At 26.7% G+C, this 20,463-nt stretch overlaps 1 protein-coding gene and 2 long non-coding RNA genes across 6 annotated transcripts in view; 1 reads left to right on the top strand and 2 right to left on the bottom strand.

The window, feature by feature from the left end:
- Window positions 1-20,463, bottom strand: part of LOC118450130 (fatty acyl-CoA reductase wat-like) — an 86,207-nt gene that overhangs the window by 22,698 nt on the left and 43,046 nt on the right. The window lies entirely within an intron of this gene.
- Window positions 5,225-7,252, bottom strand: LOC146872074 (uncharacterized). Of its 3 annotated transcripts, XR_014983657.1 has the most exons (4): window positions 7,078-7,252; window positions 6,474-6,689; window positions 5,687-6,403; window positions 5,230-5,394 (listed from the first exon to the last, which is right to left on the bottom strand). It is a non-coding gene; the product is annotated as an uncharacterized LOC146872074 (long non-coding RNA). The 3 variants fall into 3 exon arrangements; XR_014983658.1 differs by having other exon boundaries at window positions 5,225-6,403; window positions 6,474-6,695; XR_014983656.1 differs by having other exon boundaries at window positions 5,226-6,403.
- Window positions 9,534-18,591, top strand: LOC118450144 (uncharacterized). Of its 2 annotated transcripts, XR_014983651.1 has the most exons (6): window positions 9,534-9,888; window positions 10,124-10,417; window positions 10,894-11,023; window positions 17,415-17,733; window positions 18,229-18,270; window positions 18,359-18,591. It is a non-coding gene; the product is annotated as an uncharacterized LOC118450144 (long non-coding RNA). The 2 variants fall into 2 exon arrangements; XR_014983650.1 differs by lacking the exons at window positions 9,534-9,888; window positions 10,124-10,417; window positions 10,894-11,023 and adding an exon at window positions 16,238-16,710.

The following is a 20,463-nucleotide window of genomic DNA, read 5'->3' as shown; positions in this document are numbered from 1 at the left end:
GCCACGTGTTGATTATTTTACATCTCTTATGCATATATGGAACGTTACAAGAGTTTGTAAACCATAGCGCTCATTGTGTTTAATTATAGTTCAATTTTTTATTATATTTTGCGTTGATGGTGACCCAAAGAAAAGATCGAAATTTTCGCCGTATTTGTTTGTATGTTAATAAATTACAAAAAAATGTATTATTAAATTAATCAAATCGTTATATAATATTAAAACATATTAATATATCAAAAAGTATAAAAAAATGTTCTCTCCCTTCCCCAATTACCTGGCATGGCCCTAAATGTCCATTTAACATTATACAAATTTTATTTTTATTATTAGACATTAACGATACGTAATGGTAGCTTATTTTATTTGATCTTATTAAATTATAATCAAATTAGATTAATCAAATATCTAATAATCAAATAATTATTATAAATATAATCTTATTAAATCAAACGCCTGGGTTAATTTTTCATCGTAATTCCACATAAATCATAAATTTTCTTATATAACTTTAAAATTTTTATTATTTACTTGACTTATTTATTTGAATTTTTATAGAAGTGTATCACTAAATTTTCATATCATGTTGTATAATTATGATTTTTTTTTTAAATGCATATACAATTTTTATTCACTTTTAGATGTATTTTCGATTTCACTGAATTAAAAATATACTCAAACAATGATAAAGTATTAAGATTCATGTCGAACATCTTTCTTTTTGTTCTCACGACAGAAATATGTTGCTCATATGAAGCTCGCGTTTCTACTAATAATAAGCAGTAAAATCAGGTAGACAGGTAAATAAATTAGATAACATTGACCTCTTTCCCTTTGCGGTAGGACATGATCGTGTAGCATACCGTCCTCTCTACACGCACAATTTCATTATTTTAATCGATTTACAATTATGAAAATCATAAAGAATTTACAAGCAAGTAATTTGTTAGTTTTAGTTTTATTTTTTCTTAAAATCATCCTATAAAAAAAATTATATTCTTTCGAAAATAATTTATGCTTTTACAGTAAAGCTTCTTCAAAAATTCGAAATAGCAAAATCCTTGCTTAAACTTTCATATTTAAAATGAGGCATTGCTCATCAAAATTGTTTAAAAAATTTTGGGCGTAAATATTGTTTTTAACGTTTAAAATAAATATTTACTTTCAACAAGAAAAAGTTTCATACAATGGCACTTCTCAAAATTTTCAGCAAAAGAGAAGAAACTTGTACTACCGATGTCAAAGTAGATGATTACCTGCTTGTTCGTGTGTGTAAATTGATGATGCTTAGATTTTCGAATCCACTTCAAACGCAAAGAAATGAGTTTCACGAAAAAATTACTGTAACTCATTCGGATATTTTAATGATGCTTTCGATAGATGATTTTATGGCAAAAATAATGAAATAGATGTTCAGCCGTTCAATCAAATGAATTTCAGTTTCTAAGATATTGTTAAATTTTAGAAAAAATTTATACTTTCATTTGTTCTTTATATTTTAGAGCCTTAAATTTTATAAGCAATATGAGACATCAATTTTATAAGCACATTGACAAGCATTTAGATTCGTCTAGAAACTGAACGATATTTCATCAGTTATTTTTTTATTGTATAGATTTAAGCCAATGTAATTGACTAATTTATTCTTTTTTCTCCTTATTTGATAGTTTAGTGAGACGGTACTATTTAATCTCTTATGCTTGATGTGCGTTTCTAAATGATTTTGTGTTACATAGAACATAACTATGATACAATTTTATTTAATGACAGATATATATAAAATATTTAAATTTATCAATCATTTCATCAAAAATAATAATTAGAGAATATATATATTTTTATATAAATCAAAAAACGAGTTCATTTCCATATTATCTATGACTTAAGATCACTACTATTTTTGTTATGGTTTCTCGTATAGTAATATCCAATTTATATTATTACTGTTACTACTATTATTAATATAATAATGATATAATAATAAGAACAATGATAAGTAAAAGAAATAAAAGAATTAAAAAGCGTGAATTCATAACTTACTAACACTAATTACTATAATCGGATATGAGTCTGATTATTATTCGATTAGTACAGACGTGAAAAATATATAACTTAGAAAAGTTTATACACCCATATGAGAGACATACTTATACTTTATATAACGTCCATACTTTTGTTGAAATCACACGCTTCGTGCGAAAGATAATCCGAGATTATTCAACGTTAAATCAATATCGCTTATGTATGTACGAAAAAAATGAATTAAAAATATATTAAGCAATATACTGTTTATACTTCTATGAATTCATTATATCGGTGTATATATTTAGATAATTACGTTATGTTTTTCACTCCATCAGAGCGTGTGAAGTAAAGAACTGGGCCGATAATGAGACAGAACAAAAGCCATGCTCCCGCACACGTGCACACACACACACAATATTTTTTTTTTTAAATTGTTTTTTCAATAGAATCATTAATCAATCATCAATCACACTAATTTGAGGTGAATGGAAAAATTCGTTCTAATAAATAGAAAAAAGAACAATCAAAATGAAACAATAAAATTAATGAGATAAGAAGTTTTGAATATCTTCAGGTTTATGTTCATCTATACGTTTGCAGATAGATTTGGAAGAGCAGAAATAATGGGAGGTCTAATAAATGCGGATAAAAGAAATGCCTGTTGCGAAAAATGATTTGAACTTTGGCATATCGAACGAATGTGCGCCAACTAACTTATTGCTAACAATTAAAAGAATTCTTTCAAAGTAACATCCCATACTCCTCACATACTAACACATTTATAAGCGGTGTTTGTCCGTAGAATACTTAACTGTATACCTTATATAATTTTCCGAATTCTATAACTACTGAAAGATTCAACTATTTTAAGGTGCATGAATATAACAAAAATTGATTATATTGCTAATATCATACTTATACTTATTAATAACCCTTAAAAAAGGACTGTCATGATCAAAATAAAAAATTCTTATGTCAATTAAAGAAAAGAATTTATGAATATAAATAAATTGAAAGAAATCGGAATTGCGTATCAATTAGCACTTATTCGATTGATGTACCAATTCTCGAGACGATTTTTGCAGCAGTCATTTCTTATTTCTTCGTCTACTTTTATCGGTACTACCATCATATCGATCTCTAAACGTATAAAAAGTAATTAATAGGAGGAAATAGAATTGTAACTAAATGCAAAAAGACTCGTTAATTTAATAAGAGATATATAATATTAAGTTTTTTCAAAACTTTTCAAAACTTTCATGCGTAAAATAAGAAATACAAATAATAAATAATAATAATAAATTCAATATATATATATATTTTTTTTGTTATATTTATAAATGTATATAAAAAGTTCATAAAATAAAGAGTTTATCCGATTACTTGTGAAAGTTAGTCAGTAATCCTGAACTTGCTCTGAGAAAAATACTTGGACTTTTGGCAGAAGAGTGACGTTACTTTAGTCATAAAAATAACACTTTCTGTTCCCCATCTTTCTCAATCTAAGATGGGGAAGTTTTAGTTGATCTTCCGAGATTGAGCGAATGTGTATTAGTCAAAGTAAACCTAGAGAATATGTTCGAGACGAATTATCAATTTTATTTAGAGTGATATTATCTAACTCAATAGAACTTTCAGTAAGATTGAAAGTTTCATCTTCTTTTTCCTTTTGATATTATTTGTTGCATTCTTTTTTGTCTTTTTATATTTTATAAATAAATTCTACAATGCATTAAATATCATAAAAATTTTGAAATTAATTTTTTAAATTAATGTAATTATTAGCTCGAAGTTGAATAAGAAACATTTTTATGCTACTATAATATGCTTACTGACTTATAAAACAATTAACATTTTTTACTGATCGATTCCTCTTGAAAGTACAGGTCTTACAAAAGTACAAACTGAAGCCTTCTTTCAGGCGCAATATTTACTATTTATATAAAAATTATATAAAAAAAAATTTTAATCTTATTATTGTTAATATAATTACACTATACCAATCATAATATATATTTAAGACACAATAACAATTTTGGATATAAAGCTAAAAACAAATTAAAAAAATCAAATTAAAAAGTAGATATATAAAAATGAAATTTAAAAATTACGTGATATTGTGAAGAGTTAATTTTTCAGAATTCTTTGTATTTATTCCCTTCAAACCTATGTGATTATATTGAAATTAACAAATTGAACGTTCGTTAATAACTGAGGATAGTCTTTTAATATTTATATTAAGAATCTGACAAAATTATCGCATAAGTTAGTATAACATTTCACTTTTACTTACTAAAAAAGATTGACCATTGATGTTCTAAGACAATATATTATTTACGTCTTCAATCATAATTAAGATAATTTTCAATCTAATTGTTTTGCAGTATTAGAACTTTTCAAAAGAAGGATATCAGATAATAATGAAGAATATTGAATAAGCAGAATATTATATAATATATAAAATAATAATTATTAATATATATGTATAAAATATATATATACACTAAACGGTCAATATTAATTATTTATGTATTAAAATTATATATATATATACTAGAAATATTAAAAAATATATAAGTCATAATTGCTATTTCACGTAATAAATGTTTTAACATTTGATACGAATACATAAAAGTTTAAAAAGTTTATTTCTATTTACTTTTAAATTAAAATTCAGAGTTTAACATCGAACCTTTACAATAGTTTGCTATAAAACATTATGATGTTGCGTAAACATGCGTTAGTGTCGTGTCAGGTCTCATATGTAAGTATATCAGGGATTAATCAACTTTCATATTATACAATGCTGATGCAAACTTGACACAGTCTTTTCCTGAGATCAGATTTGATTTAAAATTACTTACAAATATTAAAAAAAACTTTTATCCTATAATAGTAAATCTAAAAAAAATATTATTAATCTATAAGGATATATAATTACGTGTAATAATGTACAAAGTACACTTGCTATGTAAAACACATTATTTGCTTTAAATTAATATAAAAAACATAATATATAGTTTCCTTATTAAGAATATTAAGTAACTGAAAATGTTAAAAAAAATTAAATAATTAGGATTTGTTATTAGTTTTTCAAACTAATTATGTAAATATTATAATTCATAACGAATATAAATAAATATGAATATTTTATTTTATATACAATAACGATTATAGAAATTAACTAATCTTATAAAATAATAAATCAAGAACCGTAAGAATCTATTAACTTAGAAAATAAATTATCGTAAAATACAAATAATTTACTAACATCGTTCTTATATAATTAGCACATTCTGGTTTGATCGTTGTAAACTATTTCATTTTCTACCAATACTTTCATCATATTTATTATAGCTACAAAACAAGCTGTAAGAACCGTATATTTTACTTAAAATTATATTAAGAAAATAATGGCAATGTTACGTGAAAAATAAAGAATACAGAAAGGATGTTTATTTATGATTAGCAATAAGCTAATTCAAAAGAAATTATCTGGCATATATCTACAAAGTTACAACACTTTCATTATTATTTATCGTTTATCATTAAACATTTATTCGATTCCAATGCTTTAACTTGAATATAGAAATTAATATATCGAACAATTTATTATAAGTCTAAAATACTAATAATGTAAAATATATATATGATCAAATACCTCATTTGAAGTAGGACTCCCCCTGTTTTACTGGATTCCTTTGTGTTCCTGACATAAACAAGATGCAATGTCAGTTTTAAATTTCAATAAACTATACTGACGACCGGGGCTTACAGAATGCGATGAGCAATCTCGCTTATATAAGAGTCAAGCATTGACCACCGTAAAATCTAAGAGGTAAAACATAATGCAATGGTACCACTTCTTTGATCGAATTTTTATTCTTATATATTCTTAAATTCGATACAACGCTATCAACGAATCAACCAAATCTACTCCACCCACGTGTTAGTTGTATGTTTTCACTATATTTGTTCGTTATACATCGATCATTCTGTTTATTTTTTTGTCCCACCTTTTCACTATGTCTACTGGTTCAACTTCGCAAAACGTGCTCATCAACTGAACGGCCTTATTGTCGTACCACTTTACCGCATTTATGGTGACCTTGTCAATAGACGTAGAAAGTATCGCAGTAACTCTTAATTAATTTTGACAATGAAGACAGAACTTTCTGTACCAATACTATTAATATAAAATGATTGGATCGAGTAAAAGAAGAGTTTTTACATTTTAGAATTAATATCGCCACAGATATTTGAATTAGTTGGCAAGTCATGAATGTGTATTCTATTTCTTTTATATTTTTTAATCAAAATATCCATTATACCTTGTAAAAATTGATAAAAATCCTTTCATAGATTTGTCGCTATTTATCTAAAACATAAAATTGTTGTGCAAATATAATTAAAATAGATATATTTAGTATGTCATTTAAAATACTTACTCCAATATTAGCTGTAGAAATAGAACATCTCGCTTGTCTAAATATTCTAAAAATGAATCAATGACATAACACTTCTTACTAAGCAATTGATATAACAAATTCTTTTATTTGTCTTTTTAAATTCCAATAACTCTCTCTTAGATTCAGGAGATTTCATTTTTGAAGCCATTTTTCATTTCATGAAAATAGGTTTTGATTTCATCCTTGTCCTGACGTCTGTAACTTATACAATGAAAGACATTAATATCTATTCTGTTGACTCTTTTAGAAAATCATTTGAATTATAATATAAAATATAAAATTAAAAAATATTATAATTAAAAATATAATTAAAAAATAGAAAACAATATTAAATAACATATAATATTATGGAAAATCACATTTATTTTTGAATAATATCTGAAATGTATCTCTGTCTTTATGACGTGTTGACTTGTTCTTCATTTTGAAAAAGTATTTAAAAATTGTATTTAGTGATTCTAATTTCAATTTATATTTTATAACACAAACTACTTTACTTATTAATTAATATATATTATAGTTCATGCATAGATTCTATAATAATCAATAGATATAAAACTTAAGAGGTTAGAAAAATATAAACGTGGATAAATTTATGATTATTAATATTTGCTTGAATCCTTAAAACATTTATAATAATGTGATAATATATTGCTGCCTTTTAGATTATTTTCTTCATTCTGTTTAAGCCTTTCTACTTAGCAGAAAAAATAAAACAACTGACTTAAGCGATATTGCTGTAGTAACTCGTACTCTTACCATGGTGGCGCTCTTGTATTATTCTAATTTTCGCGGGATGTTCGATTCATATTTGCTTTTCATAATCCGATTTTATAATTTTTTACAATCTTTAGAAGTAGAACTTCCTGATTTATTGACACTTTGTATTAATCACATTTATGTACCCGATCGATAATTTCTGTCGTACTTACGCACAATATAAAGGGATATTTTCGAGATCGTAGTTGAATGAATAACATAAAATAAATAAATTAAAAAAATAATTTTATGTTGTTATTTCTATAATTTTTATATTTGTGATATTTATGATTATATATATTTTTATATTTTGGGTTTATATCTTATATTTTTATTTGGACAAAAAACTTTTTTCAGTCCAATTTGGTAACTTATAGGCTTTATAATCTATAGACGCTCTCTTCATTGATCTTGATTTTTTAAAATAATTATCAATTTTATCTTCAAAGTACGTTTTATTAAGTAATCTTTGATATCGATATCTTTTTAAAAATACAAAACTGAGAGCGGTTAACGTAGTAGTACATCTTTCTTAAATAAGAATAAGAATAGTACAAAATAAAGAAAGAATGCTTTGCCTATATGTAAAGTTTAGCAAATAAAAGTAAAGTAGTAGTTTATAATTATTTTTCAAATATCTGAAGTTTTATAATTCTAAATCTGTTTGAAATATTAATCTAATTCTTAAGAATGGTTGAAAGAACTCGAAAAGTAAAAAGAACTAGTACGATAGAGAAATAATAAGGATCTTTAAGTTCATATTTACGTTTAGATTTACAAATCGATTGGAAAGGTAAAAATGTTTCGAGAGATGTCAAGTAAACGAAATATTACGTTATGGACTTGGAATTATTTGTCGAGAACGTTCACACGCCCTCGCCAATTCGAAAGTTCTACGTCAGAGTATTTTTGAAATACTCACAGTGAAAGAGGATTTATAGGAAAACTATTGATCGAGAAATTATTAACGGTATGTATCGGGATTAGATATATTTATATTATAATTCAACAATATTCAATTTTATTTATTATTTTCAAATTAATATTTCGTTGCGTTTCCTTAATACGTATATATTTTCTTAAGTATTAAATGAAAAATTTTCCAATAAATCTATCGAATCATGTTTAATTTTTAAGAAATGAGTTACATCTTATTCGTGACTAAGGATGGAAGAGAGAATCCAGTTTTCGGCAAATCGTTCCATTTATTGCACATATATAAATGAGTCTCCTTTAAGAGAATATTTTATACATTACGATATACATAACAATATTGAATTCGCATTAATCTCATTAGAACAACTGTAATTCCTATTAGTCCATACTCATTCTCAAATAAATTCTCGATCCGTTGATATTACTAGAAATATTACACTAATTAAATGTAGAATATTTGTTGTCTTGTTCTACAAGGCTTACGTTATTATCTTAAACGACCTATTTCTGGACGAAATATTGAAATATTTGTTATTATGTTATTGAGTCAACATGCATATTTACAAGATTTTCAGCAATTGATTTCGTAAATAAGTAAATATATTCAAAGTAATCTAAAATCCAAAAATTCTATATCTTATCAACCGATACATAAAATCTATTCAATTAATATTTTTTATAAATGAATGTGAAACTAATATAGACGTTCGATACTCGGAAAAATAAACGTACCGCAGTTTAATATCGTAGAAGTGTTTTTCGATTATGTACTCCATCAAATTAATCAACTTATCGATAAATCATAAAATTTCTCGATCAAAATATGAAAACAATAAGCTGTTGAAGCAAGGACAAAACTTTTCTACCTCAAAAATAATGAACGTTTAATAAAATCAGACATTTCATTAAAATATCTTGACAAGTCATTAAAACAGATATAGGATAAAGATGGTACCTTCAATTTACGCGTTTCCTTTGATAAGTTTATTGCATTCTAGAGACCTCGAACAATTGATAGCTTTCGTCGATTTCTTTTTCAAATTTAAATTATTTTATTGAGATATCGAAAATCGACGATATACAACCATTCTTGATTGTGACTATATGATTTCGGAATTCTAATTGCTCCTCTTGTAAGCCTTTCGGTAATTAGAAAGCGCACATTAAGCCATTAGTGGTCATTGAAACCAATTATCGTGACCACTAGTTATTGATAAAACAAAAATTCGTGCTAACAAAACTGGAAGCGTTAAAAACTTGGCTATTATTTAAATATCTTTTTATTAACGCGCCGTATGCGAGTGACATCTGTGAGTGTAATGATATTAGGCGTGAGTAATCGTACGAATATATTCAACCACGTATTTCTGCGTTCTTATAAATATTGTTTTCTTATCCGTTTAATTATATGATTTATTTCTTTAATCGATGTATATAAAGTTATCATTTCCTTCTTCAATATTCGTGACAGATTATTGGATCAATATTTTTGTCACATAAGTAACAAAATACACATTAATTTCGCGAGTTAAATCAGCAGAAAGAAAAGACACGTGCAGGAATCATTTACAAAATAGTCAAAGATGATATCTCGCGAAGAACGGGATCAATTTAACAGGAATGATTTTCTATTTTGGAAATTTCATCAGAAAACTATTTCTGAATATGGAATTGAAGATCTGATGGTTGTAATTCAAAGGTAAGCTAACGATCCGGAAAATCAAAAGGTGAGGTAATGGATACAAAAAAACGTGCGTATCGTGTGTCTTATTTTGTCTTCAATCGTCTAACGCACATTAGAATATTTGATTAGGAACTTAAATGTATGTGAATTATGGAAAAAAAAATAATTGTTTTATTTATGAAATGAAAATAAACTCATATAAGTTGACGCTAATGAAGAAGTTTCATTCTGTTATGTTTCACGTGTTAAGGGTCAAAGAGAGGTCACATCAAACGAGAGAGATCTGAGGAAGAAAATTATTGAACTTGTAGATCTTGTTATGATTTTGAAGACAATTTGCCAACGATATAACACAAATAACAGGTGATAGCATTCCAGTAGGTGATCAAACGATCAAAAGATTCCAAGATAAATTCATAAAAGGATCGGATGGTGTAAGAAATGAAAGAGACATGTACCTTGTCAGCGACAACGACAAGTGAAATGACGGAAGAAAACAAAAACTGAAAATGGAAGGCAAAGAAGAAAGTTATGATACGAATAGGTAAAAATAAATTCTTTATGTGCAAATAATCAAATAATTTCGGGAAATAATAAGAAAAAAGGATTATAAACTGATAGATGACGAATCGATTAACGCTTTTGTTATCACTGACGGTATCAATCATAGATAGATACTAGAGTTATCAATAATATTGGGTCTCGGTAAATTTTGCACAGCTTTGAATGATTTTTTGAATTAAGACTAATTATCTTTTGGTAAGAATTCGTGTTATCACACAAGTTTGCTGGTTTTCGATAATTAGAATTAAAAAGTTCATTAATAATAAATATGGGACAATGTACGAGTAAATAATATAACTCTTAGTACGAAATTAAACAAAATCTAATATTCAATTGGTATTTTCAATTGGTAATCGAAATGTTTCTTAGTTAATTTCGAAGAAAATTTTGTTTAAATTTTACGAAACGGAGAAATAATGATTAGTGGCATCAAACAGAACAATAAAATCTGCCCAGGATATTATATCCGGAACCGGTATACATTGCAGTTTACTCGCTTAACCAAATGGAATACGATGATCCTGAGAAGATGACACCGCACGATGCCTGGCCAAAAGAGAAACCCAGAATACAATGACATATAAAGGTATTCGAATCGAAAACTTATGTCCATATTGTTGTTCAGACAAATGCTGGACAAGAAATCCAGAAAAATTATGATGATTGATTACTAGGAGTCTTTAAATCAATGGCTATTTGATTACGTGAAAAAGAAAATTATCGAATCCAGGGAATTTCGAGCAATTTTAAAAACGTTTTCATCATACACATTGATTTTGATCCTTTCTTTATCTTTACTTTTCTACGATTTTTATTCGTCCGCTAACGCGTTAAATTTCCATTGCCTTTTAAAAGGATCAATATCAAAAATCGGATTATCTTCTATATACTTTTCAGTCAGATTTCTTTGCTTTTTTAGTTTTATATTCATATGACCACATAGTAACGATTAATTACAATTATAGAAAGATATTTATGATGGTTATTACGATCACCGATTACTGTATGAATACTGTATAATAGAAGATTTCGTTATTAGAAAGTGATTGGTCCATTTCATTCCAGAGAACGAAATGAACAGAAATAAACAAAAACAATATGTTCGTGTATATAATGTCCTCACTTTTTTTCACATAACGATGCCAGTTTATTCTACGAATTCAAATAAAAGAAAAATGTCACGTAAATATAGGCTCAAAAATGCTTCTTTATAAACATATAACAATAACGGGAAACAACAACGAACTAGTTTTCGTTTTATATAATTTATATTATATTAATAGATTGACGGCAGTTATCTAATCTCTTTACAAATGCTATGTTTATTACTTGAGATCATTGAAGAGATTAATGTAATTAATTAGAGATTAATAGAAATTAATTCTGTTGAAATCAGTAATCATAATGTATATGGTATATCAATATACCGCGTAAGTTCTTAAATCATTAATATGCCAATACATATTTTATTTATGATTTTATTAATGAAACTGCTCTAACTATTGTACGGGAATATCAACGAAGATTCCTTCATCGAATCATCCTGGATGTTATCAATCTGTTTTCGTAACATATCGAACATTTCGAAAAATAATCGATAAATAATATTTTACTTTTGTTATAAATTTTTAACATTAATTTTTATATCATTGTGATTTCATTACTTCCATAAATTGCTCAAATTATGTAATTTTGTTTTCACTCAAATTCATCTATAGGTCATAGTATCATAACTCGTCCGATTTACCTTAGCTATTATGTTGCGGTGGCGGAATATGTGCTATGCAAAAAAAACGTCGAACATTATAAAATCTCTTGATTTTAGAACGATCTTGAGAAAAATACATTCTCAAATTGCAATGTATGCCCTTCGAATCAAACGATTCGTTTATTCGACATTTTCTTTTATCATTAAAAGTAAAAGAGATTATTACTTTCTAACAGATTCATTCGGATACTTTGCATATATATCATATATATATCACAATCATAATTTTTCAATAAAACATTTGAACCTACCAAATGTTCTCAATAATATTTCAGAATTTTCTAATAATATTTCAGAATTTTGTTTTTCAATCCACAGCTTCAATCTCAGCCATCAATCAATCTCAACAATCCGATCGATGAGAAATTTCATGATGGATGCACCAATGGATGCAGATAAGTTGATAGATTTGATGAATTATATGAACGAGAAATAACTTGACGAATTATTCGAGATTATACCGCAATACGTTTATCTTGAAGTGTCGTTTGCACGTTTATACCAACTTTACAGATATATTGATTAAAAATTTATTAAAATGAAAAATAATTTTTAATTAAAAATACATTTTAGAATACTTGCGATAATATGACCGAATACAAAATCAGTTAATGAAAATATCATAAAAATAGGTGGCAGCGGACCTTCATTCGAATTAGAATATTAATTTTGGTGCTTGTTGTAATATAACGTAATCTTTGTAGAATAAAATAATAAATGTTCCTTGTTACGAAATAATACGAACTTGTTATTGCAATGAATCGATAAGTGAACATAATACTTCCAGATATGCCTAACAATGGATTCATAATGCATTAATAATCGAAGATAGCGTCAAATTTTGCTCTCAAATAAAGATTTATAGAAAAAATTAAATCATTACGTGCTTACTCGAATTAGATTATCTTTTAGATCCAATGAAAATATTTCCATTTGCAATTACATTTCATCATAAGACAAATTGAAAGATATTGATGCCGAGAAAAAAAACCTATTTGATATTGTAGCGTTAGGACGACGAAATATCGGCCAGTTAAACTTTTTTCTGCGCTTACTTTCTATGTTTATTAACATTTATTATAATCGATAAGTTCCTCGGTTTCTGAAAGTTCACGATTTAAAAGTATTATTTTTTATTATTGAAATATTTGTGGAACAATCGAAATTATGCAGTTAGATTCGATCCTACTAACATATAATCTATTTGATTTCACCTGTGTGATAAGCACTATCGTCAAAATATCGAAAAGCTAGAGGATCAAACGAATTGAACGGTAGAGAAACGAATACAAAATGGTACACTGTACGCATGTCATAATCGTCTATGTTTTCTCTATATTTTATTTAATAAAATAAATGAGAATCAATTTTTATTCGCCATCATTGACATTCAATCTCTTTTATTCCTTTTCTTTCGTGCTTATTGAAAATTCACAAAATGTCGGACCTATGTGGTAATTTTTCTGTAGTTGAATGAAATTTTATAAATAATAGGTAATAAATGGTAAATAAGACGAATAAAAAATGAAAAACAAACTGACAAGAAAGTTAACGATTCTAAGTCATAAGAAATTCATACGCGATGTAAACAATCTCATTCGTAATACATAAGTACTTCCTATCAAACGTATCTTCTAATGATAAGAATATAATACATGTCATAAAGGATGTCATTGAAACGTTTCTACAAACATGTATAAAAATGACAAAGATATTTTTTTCTGATCTTCTTCCTTCGTTATTCATTTATCATTGACAGACACTTTTAAATGATACTTATTTTTCGAATTTTCAAGGTTTTATAGGATGCATTAAGCATTGAAACCTCTTATCGCCTGTTAATATGCGCAAAAATGCAAAATTGTCGAAGAAATGAAAGATTTGAGTATTGAATTGTGCCGGGGAAAAAGATTAATTGCTTTTGGTTGATTTTATGTTTCAGTTCGAAAGTGAGCTTCATTCGATCAATTTCTTGTAACTAACATAAAAATAAGGAAAGAATTTTACTTCTAACATTCAACATTTTACTGATAGCTATATCGGTCTGTTTTAATTCTCGCAATACGGAAAATAATTCTGAACGTATGAAAAATTTATATAGGTATACATTAAAAAAAAATTATTATAAGATACGTTATAAAAATTTAATAAAATTCTTTTACGAAAATTTAAACAAAGTATTATATGAAAATTTTAAATACTTAAAAAGATTAATGAATTATACGAAGGTACGAGACGAAAACCAATTAATTAACGCTTATTCCGGAGTTATTGTAATAAATATTTTTTTCCCATTTGAACCGAAAGAAAATTAAAGAAATATTCTAGTTGAAAGAATTTAGGATATTATTAACGAGTTTCTTTTTAATAACTTTCTCGATGTTAATGTTAATATTAAGTTGTTAATTGCAAAGGATTCTCTAATTATTTATCTAAAAACCAGCAGAACAAAATTCGTGTAAAAAATTACAAAGGAAAGCAATTTTGAATTTAGGAAGAAATGTCAAGGAAGATATTTTAGAAAAAGTTGTCAATATGAGGACATTCTAATTCTTACAGATTAAGACTGACTAATTAATTCATTTATGTATTTTTTCTTTTTTTGATATGTAGAAAATTGAAATACACTTTGGTTATGTAGTAGAATGATTTATTTTGAAACATAAAAATAGTTAGAAAATTAAATATAATAAAGTTAAATTTCAAAACTTCATTAGTTTTGTTTGTAAATGTCACATATATATTTATTTTCCTCTGTATTTTTTATTGGGTTAACACAAATTAGCTAATTTAAATGTTTTAGTATCTTTCTTCCATATAATTTTTATTTTTTTCAATGTTTCTATTTTCCTTACCATCGATTCATCAGACCACGAATTTCCGATTCTTCTTATTGTTGTCTATCGTCTATAATATTAAAATTAAAGGAAATAGTTTGACCGTATCAAAATAATCGGTGAAAAACGTTCCAATTTTGTGACGCCTAGAAATTCGGTTCGACGAAAGAGAATTCTTTAAGAAACATATCGCTCTTTATTATTACCTTTAAGAAAGAGTTAAAAAAGCATATAGATTTTTTACTTCTATTATTATTTTTACAAATAACAAGTAAAAGACGAATAATTGCCAGTTTAGAAATCAACGTATAATTCACTAATAAGAAATAAGTGACCGTGATTTCGTAGTTTCATTTGTGAATGTTGTTGTGAATTAATTGTTACACTTATGAATAATGGGTTATTCGGAAAGAAATTTCGTTTTTTTTTTTTGTGAAGATAAAAGACAATTTTCGTATAATGAACAAATATTTTATTAAATTATATATTGGCCATTCTAGTCTAATACCTTTTGCCATCTTTCTGGTAGTAGCATAATGAGAAAAATTGATCGAGGTGGCTTTTGACCTCTTCATTTGAAGTGAAGGTTTCACCGTGTAAAAAATTTTGCAGTGAGCGAAACAAATAATAATCCAATAGTGCCAGATCTGAAGAATATGATAGGTGTGGCATTGTATCCCATTCAAGCTGTAAAAGGTTTTGGTGAGTGATCAAACTTGTATGAGGTCTCGCATTATCTTGGTGAAACGCTACACCTTTTCTGTTGTCCATCATTCAGCTGATAACAGTAGACTTCCGAATTAATTGTTGTGTTATCCGTTAAAATCACAAAAAAGATGATTCCTTTAAAATCCCACCAAACAGACAGTATCACCATTTTTTTATGGATATTGGCTTTGGAAATACTTTGAACCGGTTCATCTTTTTTGCTCCATGATCTCTTGCATTTGACATTGTTATATACAACCCATTTTTCGTTTCCAGTAATGATGCGCTTCAAAAATTGTTATTATTTTCGTGACGTTTTAGAAGCGAATCACAGACGTTAACACGACGACACAAATTTCTCTTCGTGAGAACATGGGGAACCCATATATCGAGCTTCGAGGTTAAACTCAGGTCTTTCAAGTGATCATAAACAGTTGAATTTGATAAATTTAATCTCTTACCAATCTCACGTGTTGTTATTCGCTGGTTTGCATCAACTAATGCCTTTATCGTGTCTTTATCTGCTTCAACCGACCTTCCAGAACGTAGTGCATCTTCGACATCAAAATTGACGACATCGAAATTTTGCAAACCAGTTCTGGCACTGGCGTACTGTCGACACATTTTCTCCATACACATCGGTTAATTTCTTTCTGGCTTGAACAGCATTTTTAACTTTTCTATAATAAAAAAGTGAAATATGATGAAAATACTGCTTATTGCTCTCCATATTTAAAAGGGCACCAACCAAAAACTACTGCGTAGAATCAATTGGACTTTTTCACACACAAGCCTTGCCATATCAGCTTTCTGATTTTTAATGATTATACGGCTTAAGTGTGAAGTAGGGTGCAATAAAAAGCACATTTAAATCCTTTGTCGGGGAAAAACGAAATTACTTTCCGAACAACCCAGTATATTTATATATTGAAGAAAATAAATTGGTGATTCAACATAGGGGTAAGAGTCCGACATTGATCACATCCCTCTAAAACAATCGTTTTATTAGTTTATAATTAAGTGTAAAATAACATATGCACCTAATATAGATTTCGACGAACGAAACAAAGCTCATCATTGACTTTTATTCGCTTCGTTAAGACATATCGTGTCAATTTATATCGAATTATTATGAAGTAAGGTGAACGGTGAATTTACAATAATAAATTACTTTTCTTATCTTGTAACAGATAAAAACTAATTAAATATATGCCGTAATGAAGCAATTAAAATAAGTGGTATATAAATAGTGGTATATAAATAGATGTACTCGAAATAGATGTATTCGAAGATGTTGCACCTTTGTATATATGGTTTTGTTTCTTATTTTTTCCTCTCGAATTAAAAGCTCCGATCATCAATCATTTTCAATCATAATGAAACACTGTTTTAAAATATTTTCGATGAGTAATTAAGAAGCGTAATTGATGCTATGAATATGTTTTAATAATCGGAATCAATAATGATCGTATCGTCGCATGAATATTATAATAAAAAAAGCAAACACATTAGAATAAAAAATGTGAATGATAATCGTTCGATTGCCTTCTTTTCAAGAGACACTTGAAGCTTCTTTCCGTTATCGTTTAGATGATTAAAATCAATGAATACGATAGAGAAATAGAGAAGATTTTTTACGTTTACGTTTATGTTTATGTTTGCAGATCGATTTGGAAAAGTAAATATGATAAGAGAAGATGAACAAAAAATAGCCATAGAGAAAAGTTCTTTGAGAGATGTTACGAAAACTGAGTATGCTCCTTCAGATATGGAATCTGTCGGAATTCTAACAAGTTCACGCCAATTCAAAAATTTTACGAATGTCAAAATATTTTTATGTTTGACGAAACAGAATTTATAGGGAAATTATTGGGAGAGATATTGTTAAGAAAATGTTCCGGCATCATTTGGATTTATCTTCTGATATGTACAAGGAAAGAGAAACGTATGCTATAACGTACGAAAGAATTAATCGAACATTCGGTGAGTTATTATATCTATTAAAGAGATTAATAAATTATTATTTCATTTTTCATTTAAAAAACTTTCATATTATCTGTTTCTACTAAATAGCATAATTGATATATAAGATAAAGAAACTTGAGAAATTTAGTTTTGGTCTAACATATGTTTAACGTGTAAAAAGTCGCAAAAAATTGTTTTCCTCTTATTTATGATAACGAACGTTAAAGAGAAAATATTTACAACTCTGTCAACTTTTTAGTTATTTTCCTCTTTTTTTTTGTGAAAAAAACAATCAACATTCAAAAATCACCTAATCGCAATCAAGTACGATTGTAGCTTGCTGAATCTCGATATCTCAATGATCCATAAAGCTACATTTATACACGAAATCTCCATTCTTTTTAATGTCGCTACAAGTAAATATCTAAAGATCGTGAATTATTCTTTTCTGTTATGAAAGATCTTTATTTCTATGAAAGATTTAGGACACTAATTTTCCAACACATTTTCTAGCTATAAGAAAATATATATTCTACTATTCCATTGAGATCAACGGTAAGCACTTATAAAATGGCGCAGGTACTTTTTATCTTGGATTTTTACTTCATTGACCGTATATTATTGATAGTTTAAAAATTTTCAGAATTTCATTGGATGCATCAAGCAATGAGACTTATTATCGTTCGTGTCCTTCTATCATCTGATGGACTATTGTTTCGAAACTATTTGTAACGTTCGGATCATCGTAACAGAAGTATAATTGTGAAAGAAAGCAAAGGGAAATAAAATAATTAAATAATAATTGACGGTTTCCTCTATATACGAACCAATTATTTATCGTATTTGATAGATCTTGATGAAACGATATGATAAGGAGGCAGGAATAAATTACAGTTTTTCATTACAAATTATCTATACCGTTAGGCTTAATATTACTAAATGACATTTATGACTGTTGAATAATAAATAATATGCGATGTATGTAAATATACCTTTATAATTTACTATATATATATTTATGTAATTTTACTACTTTGTTTTCTGTGTAAAGTCAACCTATATAAGAAATAAGTCATTCTAAATTAGATATATTACATAATCTTTAATTTCTGCCGATCATCCGTCATTGTTCTTTTCTAAATATTTATTGGTAATATCTGCCTATATATTTGAGTCGATTTGAAATTTATCGAACCTGATTATTATTCATACTATACCATGCCTTGTGATTGAATTTAACGACGATAAGTAAAAAATAGAACAAAAAAAAGCATGCAAGATATAACAAAGACTAAATAATGCATAATGTCGTTCCTTTTTTTTTTTTGAGCAAAATTTCATCAGCGAAAGTTCATTAGTCATAACATGCACAAGATTAACGTAGATAAAATAAATGCGTCAGGTTCACATAAATAAGAATTTGTAAAATTTGATTTCCTTAACGTAACATGTTTATTTAATAGAGTAGTGGTGGACGTGGGACAGAAGCGACAAAATATGAATTTATAGCGAAATGATGGAATAGAAAATTTTCATCACTTCACTTTATTTTTCTTCGAGTACTTTGATTTTTAACATTCTTATCGATTTTAGACAAATTCCAAACATTTAACCAATACGTCGAAATTTAATTTTAAAATGTAGAGTTTTCGTTCGTTATTTGTTTTGTACAATGATAATTAAAGTTTTGAAAGGTAGAGGGAAAGGGCTACCAATTTCTACTAGACTTTATAATTCAGTGCAAGAATGCCCTTCTTTCGTGTAACATCTAAAAATTGCATGAGCACAAGACAAAAACGTTTATAACTTTGATGAATGTTCGTCAATTTTAATTGTACATAACGGAAAATACTTCCAAAACTAAGTTAAGTTTATGTAAATTTGCATTAAAAATTCATAATTACAAAATATGTTATAAAGATTTAGTCATATTCCTGTATGATAATTCAACAAATTCCAAATTTACATTGGAAAAAGTATAAAAAAACTTTTTAAGTTTTTATATTAAGTTTTTTGCAGTTATGCAAAATAATTTTTCAGTTATTTAGTTATTATCATAATTTAACAAAATAAAAAAAAAATAGATGCAAAAGATTGCACTCTAATTGTAATGAGATAATGCTAAACCGATAATTTAAATGGTCCGTGGTAATTAAAATAGTAACAAATTTTTCATAATTTTTGAAATATTAAATATTTTTGTATAATCAAAATTTAAATAAATATGAAAAATTTAAATTAATATATTACAATTTAAACAACAATTAAATTTATAAATCACAATTATTACAATTATAATTTGGTAATAAAAAAATTTTTTAAATATTAATGTAATACTTTGATATAAAATATTTATATTTTTACTAATGACTATTTATATTTTTAATATAAAGATCAAAGAAGAAAATAAAAGCAAGCAAATGCGGAAGAGAGAATATTATTAAATTTGGAAACAATATTCTACATTCGATCAAAGCTAAAACCTTGACGAATTTAATATTATTCAAGATTTTTTATGATACGTACACGAAAATTAATATAAAAATACGGAAGAAATTTACTATAAGTAATTCCAGGCGCGCATAAAACCGGAAAAATTCGCATATCTATTTTTCTCGACTAAACTGTCCACATTTTTGACAAGGACAATTATTCTCTAATACAGTGTTGTTTATAAATAATCGCCATTTTTTTTGTTAACAGAGATTTTTATGCTAAACGTCGAAAAATAAACAAAGTAATAAAAAA

Source organism: Vespa mandarinia, unplaced genomic scaffold (genome assembly GCF_050613455.1).
Source record: "Vespa mandarinia isolate Hongniang unplaced genomic scaffold, ASM5061345v1 scaffold_57, whole genome shotgun sequence".
Taxonomy (NCBI): Eukaryota; Metazoa; Arthropoda; class Insecta; order Hymenoptera; family Vespidae; genus Vespa; species Vespa mandarinia.
Note: the sequence above shows the minus strand (reverse complement) of the source record. Positions and strands in the feature narration are given on the sequence as shown.